This window comes from Microcaecilia unicolor, chromosome 6 (genome assembly GCF_901765095.1).
Source record: "Microcaecilia unicolor chromosome 6, aMicUni1.1, whole genome shotgun sequence".
Classification (NCBI taxonomy): domain Eukaryota; kingdom Metazoa; phylum Chordata; class Amphibia; order Gymnophiona; family Siphonopidae; genus Microcaecilia; species Microcaecilia unicolor.
Genome location: NC_044036.1, coordinates 11,657,000 through 11,667,898, shown reverse-complemented (window position 1 = coordinate 11,667,898; position 10,899 = coordinate 11,657,000). Strand labels below are relative to the sequence as shown.

The following is a 10,899-nucleotide window of genomic DNA, read 5'->3' as shown; positions in this document are numbered from 1 at the left end:
ATGGTGCTAAGTCACCTAGATTACTGTAATGCCATCTATGCCGGATGCAAAGAACAAATCATTAGGAAACTCCAAACTGCCCAAAACACAGCAGCCAGACTCATATTTGGAAAAGCGAAATATGAAAGCGCCAAACCCTTAAGAGGAAAACTACACTGGCTCCCACTAAAAGAACGAATTGCGTTCAAAATCTGTACCCTGGTCCATAAAATCATTCACGACGAGGCCCCGGTCTATATGTCAGACCTCATAGACTTACCAACCAGGAACACAAAAAGGTCAGCATGCACATTCTTGAATCTCCACTACCCCAGTTGCAAAGGACTTAAATATAAATCAACATATGCATCCAGCTTCTCCTACATGAGCACGCAAGCATGGAATGCACTACCCAAATGTCATAAAAACAATGCACGACCTAACAATCCTCCAAAAATTACTAAAAACCAACCTGTTCAAAAAGACATACCACAATGATTCATCCTAAATACTAGACAATGAAACTCTACCGGAACTAGACAAAACCAAACTCTCTACACTTGACTGCTTCATTCACTCTGTCACTAATGAACGTTAACGCACTACCACTTTATTTCTCATGTCCGGAAATGAACTGAATATCTAACTTACTCTATAATTTACTCTTTTTATGAACTTTAATGCAATACCACTTTGTATTTCTCATTCCGGAAATGGCGATTGCCATTACGGAATAATGAAAGCCACATTGAGCCTGCAAAAAGGTGGGAAAAGGTGGGATAAAAATGCAACAAATAAATAAATAAATAAATAATTGTCATGGTTGGAGTCACTATTGTGATAACCCTGGATCCTGGGCTCTTTTAGCCCTCCAGGCGGTTGCTGCAGTCTCCCAGCCTTGTATTTTCCACGTCCTGGTCAGGGCCGTCTGCCAGTCTGGGTTTTTCCCCTTTATTTCAACTAAATAGTGTTGCAATACTTCCAGTAAACAAAAGAAGCAAAACCAAAATGCACAGTCCAATAATCCAAAAATAATCTCAGCATCTTTGTGCCATGTGCGGGCCCCCTCCCTTCCCCTCCACGGACTATCCAGTTCAAAAGTTCAAACACTCACAGTCTGCCCTTTCACTATAGATGGGGCGGCAGCTCACCTCCCTCTCCACAGCCCTAATCTGGCTATGTCCTCCCACAGCTGCCTTTTCATCTCACCTCTTTCGTCCCACTCAGTAGGGTTTGGAGTTCCCTCCTCTGTGTAATCCATACCTGCCAGCGAGCCACCACCCTTTTCCAGTTTAAGCGGGTCTGTCTTCAGCTGGGCCGAAAGGAACTTCTTCCCTTCCCTTGAGGGGAGGAATTACGTATTGTTTCTGTATCCAAGGGAACTGGGCTTCATTCCTGGGCCCCCCCCCCCCCTAGTGACCACCCGAGGTAAATTCAGCTCTACTCCAGAAGGAATTACTCTGTTCCTTTCTCTCTGAGTGTGCCCCGGGTCTTTCTTCTCTTCCTTATATCTATGGCCCAGAGTCCTTTCCCTGGAGATGGGTTTCCTAGGAACTCTCCCCCTACAGAGGATCACTAAGTCTGCCTCATTTTGCAGTATTAATCCGCAAATGAACCTTTTCCGGAGATGGGAAGGTGGTAGAACTAGAGGACATGAAATCAGATTGAAGGGGGGCAGACTCAAGAAAAATGTCAGGAAGTATTTTTTCACGGAGAGAGTGGTGGATACTTGGAATGCCCTCCCGAGGGAGGTGGTGGAGATGAAAACGGTAACAGAATTCAAACGTGCGTGGGATAAACATAAAGGAATCCTGTCCAGAAGGAATGGATCCTCGGAAGCTTAGCAGAGATTGGGTGGCATCACTGGTGGTTGGGAGGTGGGGCTAGGGCTGGGCAGACTTCTGCGGTCTGTACCCTGAAAATGGCAGATACAAATCAAGGTCAGGTATACATATAAAGTAGCGCATATGAGTTTATCTTGTTGGGCAGACTGGATGGACCATACAGGTCTTTCTCTGCCGTCATCTACTATGTTACTATGTAGCCATAAGCGAGCACACAATTTCTGATTGGCTAGCAGATTGCATCTCCTTTACTTATGCCCAGGATGGGTTGACTCTGGAGGGTCATGTCAAGGCTAATAATGTCAGATTTATGGCTACATCGGTAGCACACTTGAGGTCATCCTCCATAGAGGAGATTTGCAAAGCTGCAATGTGGTCATCTGTCCAGAATTCACATCTCATTACTGCCTTGAGTGGAGGAGTGGCCTAGTGGTTAGAGTGGTGGACTTTGGTTCTGGAGAACTGGGTTTGATTCCCACTGCGGGCACAGGCAGCTCCTTGTGACTCTGGACAAGTCACTTAACCCTCCATTGCCCCAGGTAGTACCTAAGCCACATTGAGCCTGCCATGAGTGGGAAAGTGCGGGGTACAAATAAAAAAAAAAAACATGCTAGGCAGGCAGGCAGTCCTGAAAAATGTGTTCGGTGTCTAGAATCCAACTCCACCCCTGTAGGCCCAGTTTTGTTTAGTTCCGCTGCACCTTCACAGCTGGTATGTACATATTTACAGGTTAATTGACTTCCAGGTCTCAATGTTTGAAGTTCCTATTGTCGTAGCACTGTTGTTTTTGGTTAGCCTGGTAGCTGGGGCTTCCCAACTGTGAGAATACGAAGGCCTGCTTGTCCTCAGAGAAAGCACAATTACTCTCCTGTGTTCTCTGAGGACAGCAGGCCAAGTATTCTCACATACCCTCCACCTCTCCTTATTTATGTTATTTATGGCATTTGTATCCCACATTATCCCACCTCTTTGCAGGCTCGATGTGGCTTACAATTCGTCATGGATACTGGAAATAGCAGTGAATATATATTTGGTTTACAGAGGGTTTTGTGTTACATGGTGGTGAAATACATGAAGGCGTTAAAGCAGAAAGACATTATAAGACAGTCTGGAAGTTTTAAAGATTATACCGTTACACATGTTGATCTTTGTGATATATCTTGTCAAAGAGATAGGTTTTCAATAGTTTGCGGAAATTGGTCAGTTCATAGACCGTTTTCAGGTTACGTGGCAATGCGTTCCAGAGCTGCGTGCGCGTTTAGGAAAAGGTAGATGCATGCATTGATTTGTATTTCAGACCCTTGCACTTGGGAGGATGAAGATTAAGGAATGTGCGAGAGGATCTTTTTTGCATTCCTGGATGGTAGATCTATCAGGTCTGACATGTAGGCTGGGGCGTTACCATGGATGATTTTATGGACTAGGGTGCAAAGTTTGAATGTGATGCGTTCCTTTAGTGGGAGCCAGTGTAGTTTTTTCCCGCAGGGGTTTCGCGCTTTCGTATTTTGGTTTGCCGAATATTATAATATCCTTGGAGTTGTATATGACTGAGGGACCTGCACTCGTGCATGTTCTGTGATCTGATGCTAATAGAAAGTTCTCAGTCTCACTAGTTAGCGTCCAGTCCAGGCACCATTGGATGACATCACCCAGCTGTGAGAATACTTGGCCTGCTGTCCTCAGAGGTGGGCAACTTTCCTTTATCCACTTTAACCAAAAATACAGTTATACAAGTAAATGATACATGCAGTCATAGATGGTATAAAATATGTCAGCCAAAGTATCTTCTGAACTTTCCACTATATTCAGAGTTCAAATAGCATCTGAAATATGTAATTTATGAATAAATGTTTTTATTTATGTTGGGGTTGATGTCACGTCTGTGGCCGTGACCACATCAGACTTACCTTTCTGGTGGCCTTTGTTTGCTTCTGTGTTAGTTCTGTCTCTGCCTTGTGTGCTGATTACTTCACTAGATGGCACCTATGTAGGCTATGCCTCTCTGGGGAGCCAGCATCTAAGATGGCTCCCGCCTGTTCTGTTCCAGCTTCCAAGATGGCCCCTGTCTGTCCTTCCTGTGTGCTCACTTCCTATGGGTTCCAAGCCTTTCTTTGGTGTCAGTGTGTTTCCTGCTTCTGTCCTGCAGTAGGTGACATCATCAGTGTGAGCCTTCATAAGGAAGTGCTGTGCTTGCTTTCAGGGCCTTTGCATTGTGTTGTGCCAAAAGGTCGTCAGGTTAGTGAGTGTGCTGTTGCGCTGCTACAAAGCCTGTCTTTCTGTGTGGACTGCTAGTCCTTCTGTGTGGGCTCCTGCCCCTTCTGCTTGGTGTCTGTGGACTGCTAGTCCTTCTATTGCCTTACTCTGTGTTTGGAGTCTGAAGATTCAGCCATTGTTTTCCTCTTTGTTTGTGTTTGGATCTGCTGAAGCTTCAGCCTAAGACTCTGTTGGTTCCTGGTCCATTCTTTTGTCTGCTGCCAGCCCCAAGACTCTGCTATCCCTGGTTTATTCTATTGTCTGCTGTCTGCCCAAAGACTCTGTTAGTTCCTGGTTTATTCTATTGTCTACTGCCAGCCCCAAGACTCTGCTATTCCTGGTTTACTCTATTGTCTGCTGCCAGCCCAAAGACTCTGTTAGCTCCTGGTTTATTCTATTGTCTGCTGCCAGCCCCAAGACTCTGCTATTCCTGGTTTATTCTATTGTCTGCTGCCTGCCCAAAGACTCTGTTAGTTCCTGATTTATTCTATTGTCTGCTGCCAGCACCTAGACTCTGCTAGTATCCTGCCTCTGCCCACCTAGTGTATATCCTGAGTGTATATCCTGAATCCTGTTTCTGCCTAGCCAGTGTGTATATCCTCAGTGTATATCCTGATCCCCATTTCTGCCTAGCTTGCATGTACATCCTAGCCCCTGCTCCTGCCAAGCCTTTGTGTACGTCTTGTCTGCTTAGTCTGTCTTGTATTTCTGGCTTAGTGGCTATGTGCAGCCTTCAGTCTTAGTCTAGTTCTGTGCCTAGCCTCCCTCATGTATCCTAGACCCGAGGGGGGGGGGGGGTCCTCTGGGTCCTCAGTTCCTGCCCGTTCCCGCAAGTCCTGCCGGCCGCCAGCACTCAAGGGCTCAATTGTTGAGGAACGGTGGTCAAGCGCAGGTGAAGCTGTTCCTGTCCTGCCTGTTCTATTTGCCTGCCTAAGTTGCAACTCCTGTCCAGAGGTCCAGTCCTGCTCTACCTTGTACCCAGTTCCAGGGTGGTCTTGCCTGCCTCTGCCGCTCCTCGGCAGTGGTCCAAGGGCTCACGAATTCCAGTTCTGCCTCAAGGACCTGACAGTTGATATTCAAAAGGGTTAAACCCTGCTGAGTTGGTTGGCCACCAATATTCAGCGACAACAGAAATTCCAACACAAGGGCAAGTTTATCAAAAAACACAGAAAAACTAAAACGCCGACTTTGACACAGTCCTGTGTTTTGGTGTAAAACATACTGGCCTCAGGAGTCGATACTATCAAATATGTAGAAACCAATCTGGGAGCCAATGAAGAGATATAAATACAGTGCATTTTTTTCTAGCGAAAAAGGTGCCGGTACTCAAATGCCAGGTCACCCTTCAGGGGTAGGGTGATCACTGAGGGGCCCACCCCACAATAGCCAGGCCCCCTGCAACCAGTCACAGAATCTATGACAAGGCAGAATTGGAGTGTAGAGCCTGAGCTCTTTCATTAAAATTTGGGGATCCTGGGTCAATTTTAGCAGACAATGGAGTGGAGGAGTGGCCTAGTGGTTAGGGTGGTGGACTTTGGTCCTGGGGAACTGAGGAACTGAGTTCAATTCCCACTTCAGGCACAGGCAGCTCCTTGTGACTCTAGGCAAGTCACTTAACCCTCCATTTCCTCATGTAAGCCATATTGAGCCTGCCATGAGTGGGAAAGCGTGGGGTACAAATGTAACAAAAATAAAATAGATACTATTGGAGATTCTAGATGGAATGTTGCTACTATTGGAGATTCTACATGGAATGTTGCTATTCCACTAGCAACATTCCATGTAGAAGGCTGTGCAGGCTTTTGTTTCTGTGAGTCTGGCGTCCTGCGTATTCCACTAGCAACATTCCATGTAGAAGCCTGCATGGCCACATTGGTGATCTGCAAGGGCCGACTTCTACATGGAATGTTGCTTAGTGGAATAGCAACATTCCATGTAGAATCTCAAACAGTAGCAACAGTGGAGGAGTGGCCTAGTGGTTAGGGTGGTGGACTTTGGTCCTGAGGAACTGAGTTCAATTCCCACTTCAGGCACAGGCAGCTCCTTGTGACTCTGGGCAAGTCACTTAACCCTCCATTGACCTATGTAAGCCGCATTGAGCCTGCCATGAGTGGGAAAGCGTGGGGTACAAATGTAACAAAAAAAAAAAAAAAGATGCCAGTACTCAGTACCCCCTCAAAAAAAGCCCTCTATAAATATAACACCAGATGCCACAGATTGAACTACAGAAGCAATGGACAAACAAAATCCTCAAAGCAGCAGTACTGACTCATTTTTTTTTTTTGGGGGGGGGGGGGGGGTGGGAATCCATCCTCCATGTGCCATGCATAAGCTTTCACACTATCCATTGTTAATTAGTATGGCTGAGCCGCTGCTGTCCAAGCTGAGGCTTAACCGTGCGCTGATTTCTGTCTCATGTCGGCTTAGCAAGCGCGCCTGGATCCTACTGTCTCTTGTGAGTTCCCTCCCTGCTGCTAAAAGCGAGAAGGTTTCCATGATTAACTTCCCCTATTTGGGACCCCCCCCCCCCCCCGCCTCTGTATAAAAGGTGGGGACCAACACTAATTTCCATAAGCGTCCCTCACTGCAGAAGGCATCTTGCCAGAAAGGTTACTAGTGCTGAATGCCCCCCCCCCCCCCCCGTTTTCCTACTGGCTCCTGCCTAACTGCTGTCCCTTACTGTGACAAAGTCTATGCTGGGATGGGCAGGACAGTTGCCGCTTGCCCGCAGCGCTGATTCAAAAATGACACCTTTTCCCCGTGGTTCCTGGTTTTCCCTTCTTAACCCCGCCTCTACCTTTCCTTCTCATTGGCCCTACATAAGCATAAGTACATAAGCACCGCCATACTGGGAAAAGACCAAGGGTCCATCAAGCCCAGCATCCTGTCTCCGACAGCGGCCAATCCAGGCTTCAAGAACCCGGCAACCCCCCCCCCCCCCAAAAAAAAAAAATGTTCAATGGACCTTTCCCTCAGGAAACTGTCCAAACCCCCTTTAAATTCCGTAAGGCCAGCTGCTGTCACTACGTTTTCCGGCAACAATTTCCAGAGTTTAACTAGACGCTGAGTAAAGAAAAATTTTCTCTTATTTGTTTTAAACTTACTGCACTCCAGCTTCATCACATGCAGTGGCGTACCAAGGGGGGGGCGGTGGGGGCGGTCCGCCCTGGGTGCCAGTGGGTGGGGGGTGCTCCGCTCCCGCCGCCTCCCGTGGGCGTTCCCGCGGCGCCGCACATTAAAAAAAACCCGGCGAAGTAGCGTCGCAGGCAGCGCCTCGTGCCCTGCTTGTAAAAAAAAAAATCAAATCTCCTTCCTTCTCCTCCTCATCTTGACGTCGACTCGGGCCCTTCCAATCAATTTGGCAGGCTCAATGCGGCTTACATGGGGCAATGGAGAGTTAAGTGACTTACCTGCGACGCTACTTCGCCGGTTTTAACGGGACCGAGGTGGGGAAGGAGAGGGGCGAAAGGGACTCGGGTGGGGGTGTTCAGAGGGGAGAAGGGGACTGGGGTGGGGGTCTCAGACAGGGGAGGGGAGAAGGGGACTGGGGTGGGGATCTCGGAGGGGAGAAGGGAACTGGGGTGGGGGTGTTCAGAGGGGAAAAGGGGAGGGGAGAAGGGGACTGGGGTGGGGGTCTCAGATGGGGGAAGGGGAGGGGAGAAGGGGACTGGGGTGGGGGTGTTCAGAGGGGAGAAGGGGACGGGTGGGGATCTCAGACAGGGGAGGGGGAGGGGAGAAGGGGACTGGGGTGGGGATCTCAGACAGGGGAGGGGAGAAGGGGACTGGGGTGGGGGTGTTCAGAGGGGAGAAGGGGACTGGGGTGGGGTCTCAGACAGGGGAGGGGAGAAGGGGACTGGGGTGGGGATCTCAGAGGGGAGAAGGGGACTGGGGTGGGGGTGTTCAGAGGGGAGAAGGGGACTGGGGTGGGGGTCTCAGAGGGGAAAAGGGGAGGGGAGAAGGGGACTGGGGTGGGGATCTCAGAGGGGAGAAGGGGAGGGGAGAAGGGGACTGGGATGGGGGTGTTCAGAGGAGAGAAGGGGACTGGAGTGGGGGTCTCAGAGGGGAAAAGGGGAGGGGAGAAGGGTACTGGGGTGGGGATCTCAGAGGGGAGAAGGGGACTGGGATGGGGGTGTTCAGAGGAGAGAAGGGGACTGGGGTGGGGGTCTCAGACAGGAGAAGGGGACTGGGGTGGGGGTGTTCAGAGGGGAGAAGGGGGCTGGAACTGGGGGCTGAAAAAAGGGGCAGAGAGAGAGAGGGGACAGATCCTAGTTGGAAGGGGGAGCGAGAGGGAGGGCAGACCCTGGATGGATGGGAGAGGGAGGGCAAATGGTGGATTGAAGGAGCAGAGAGAAAGGGCAGGCAGTGGATGGAAGGGACGGCAGAGAGGGCAGACACTGGATGGCAGAGAGAGAGAGAGAGAGAGAGAGAGAGAGTGAAGACAGATGCTGGATGGAAGGAAGACGGTGAAAAGAAGATGAGGAAAGCAGAAACCAGAGACAACAAACTGTAAATAAAATATATATTTTTATTTTTTTTTGCTTTAGGATAAAGTATTGTAGATGTATTAAATGTTTATAATAGAACATGTAAATAAGGTAATCTTTTTATTGGACTAATTTTAATACATTTTGACTAACTTTCGGAGAACAAAACCCCCTTCCTCAGGTCAGGATAGGATACTGTAACAGCACTATACTGTACTGACCCGAGGACGGAGGTTTTGGCCTCTGAAAGCTAAATGTATTAGTCCAATAAAATGGTATTATTTTACTTTCTATATTTGTTTTATTTCTATTTGTTAATTTGTAAAGTGGTGATTGGTACTTGTTAGGTTTTTTTTTTCAAATTTACATCTGCTGTCTTTATATTTTGCACAGTACTAGGGGACAGTTTCTGTTTCTGTGGTGTTGCATTATATGCAGAGTCTGGCATTGGGGGTTCAGTTTAATTTTTGTCTAAATAGAAAGTTTATTATTACTTATTCTATAGTGGATTAGGGTGTATCTGTGTTTGAAAAAGACATGGCTTTCAGTTGGCATTGACTGTGCAGGATCTACGATCTGTACTATTGTGTCTGGTTTCGTTTTACAATAGGTGAATTGATGTTCTAGTGCTCACTGTAGTGTTTAAGATGCTTTCCTTTTCCTTGTGTGACTCGTAGAAATGACTGCTTATGGTATGGTAGAATTGCTCTATAGGTCCTGAGTGTTTTGTATTCTCGGCATGCCTAGTACTGGATTTGGGGGGGGGGGGGGGGGTGTTAAAAAATGACCGGCCCCAGGTGTCAACTACCCTAGGTACGCCACTGATCACATGCCCCCTTGTCCTAGTATTTTTGGAAAGCGTAAACAGACGCTCCATATCTATCTTTTCCACTCCACTCATTATTTTATAGACCTCTATCATATCACCCCTCAGCCGCCTTTTCTCCAAGCTGAAGAGCCCTAACCTTCTCAGCCTTTCCTCATAGGGAAGTCGTTCCATTCCCTTTATCATTTTCGTCGCCCTTCCCTTTATCATTATCATCTTCTTTACCTGTTCCCACCTCCCCCGCCCCCCTCATCTGCCTAATTGCCCCCCCCCCTCCATTGTGCAGGCCTGCACCAATGTCGATGTCGCAGCCTGCTTCTTAATGCAACCAGGGTGAGGTTGGCAGAAAGCCAGAACTGGATTAAAGATCTTCCTCCTGGAACTGGGTGACTTGGCAGCTCTGTACATTTGTGACAAGCTTCCAAGAGCTACACTCCTTTCAAATTGTAGCTAAAAAGAAAATAAGTATTATAAGTCCACATAATCCCTGGCAGAACTGAGGCCTTGACGGGGCTCTGTTTAAAGTCACTTCAGGACTGAGTTTATTTAATGTGGTCTAGCTTAAATAAAAGTACACACGGTACTTTAATCACTTTAACCTTTTCACAGAACCAGAAGTGGGTTGACTTTCCAAAAGGGGTCAAGGAAATCAAACAGACCTTGGGTATTGCTGAACTGTGAACTATTTAAGCAGAAGACACTGAGACGCTTTGCATCACAGAAGAGACAGAGGGACCAGGGGGGACAGAGATTTTAACGAAACTGTATCAGGTAAGGGAGAGAACTGCAAGACCCTGTCATAGAACAGAAGGAGATGTTTGAAAATATTTTCCACAACAGTGCATATGCTCATGGCAAAGATATCCGTAGCATCTAAGGAGGCAGTTCTGAGTGGACATTTGCCATTTACATGTGATTTTACAGCAGGCGCTGGTTATCCTACATGCAGTGGCATGCAGATTTAAAGGACAGTGTGTTTTGGGCGTTAGGTTGGTAGTGCTTCAAAGTACCCTATGTACTTGAATATACACCAAGGTAAAATTTTTCACTTTAAAAAGGGAGGGTGAAAATTGGGTGCTCACAAGGTATCAAATGGGCCTTAAAGGCAGTGAAAACAATAGGACCCTCTCTCTTCCCCCCCTTCCCCATCCCTTGTGGTGTCCAACAGTTCTCTCCTCCCTCCCCTCGGCGGGAGGTATTTCTTCCTTGTCCTGGGTCAGCACCGGTGTAAGCTACATAACACCAGAAGCATCGCAGTTGGCGGAGCAGGTACGTAAAGAAGGAATACCTGGGGTGGGGGAGAGGGGAGAGATAAATGCTAGAGATGAAAATCGTGTGTTGGTTTATGCTTGAGCCTTTCAAGACAATTAAAATTTTTTTTTTTTTAATTATATATGTATTTCGTTGTTTAGAATGGCAATGTATGTATATCCTGGAAGATTTCCCCCTCAGCATTTACATCTGTTTTGAAGTCATACATAGCTGTGAGCAGGCCGGGACCTGGGGTTTGAAG

At 47.6% G+C, this 10,899-nt stretch overlaps 1 protein-coding gene across 3 annotated transcripts in view; it reads left to right on the top strand.

Moving 5' to 3' along the window:
- The first annotated feature begins 10,051 nt into the window (after positions 1–10,051).
- LOC115471728 (riboflavin-binding protein-like) overlaps positions 10,052–10,899 on the top strand; it is a 62,261-nt gene continuing 61,413 nt past the window's right edge. For all 3 annotated transcript variants that reach the window (XR_003942406.1, XM_030205526.1, XM_030205527.1), the window contains exon 1: positions 10,052–10,157. The gene's annotated coding sequence lies outside the window, so the exon portion shown is untranslated. The remainder of the gene's footprint in view (positions 10,158–10,899) is intronic.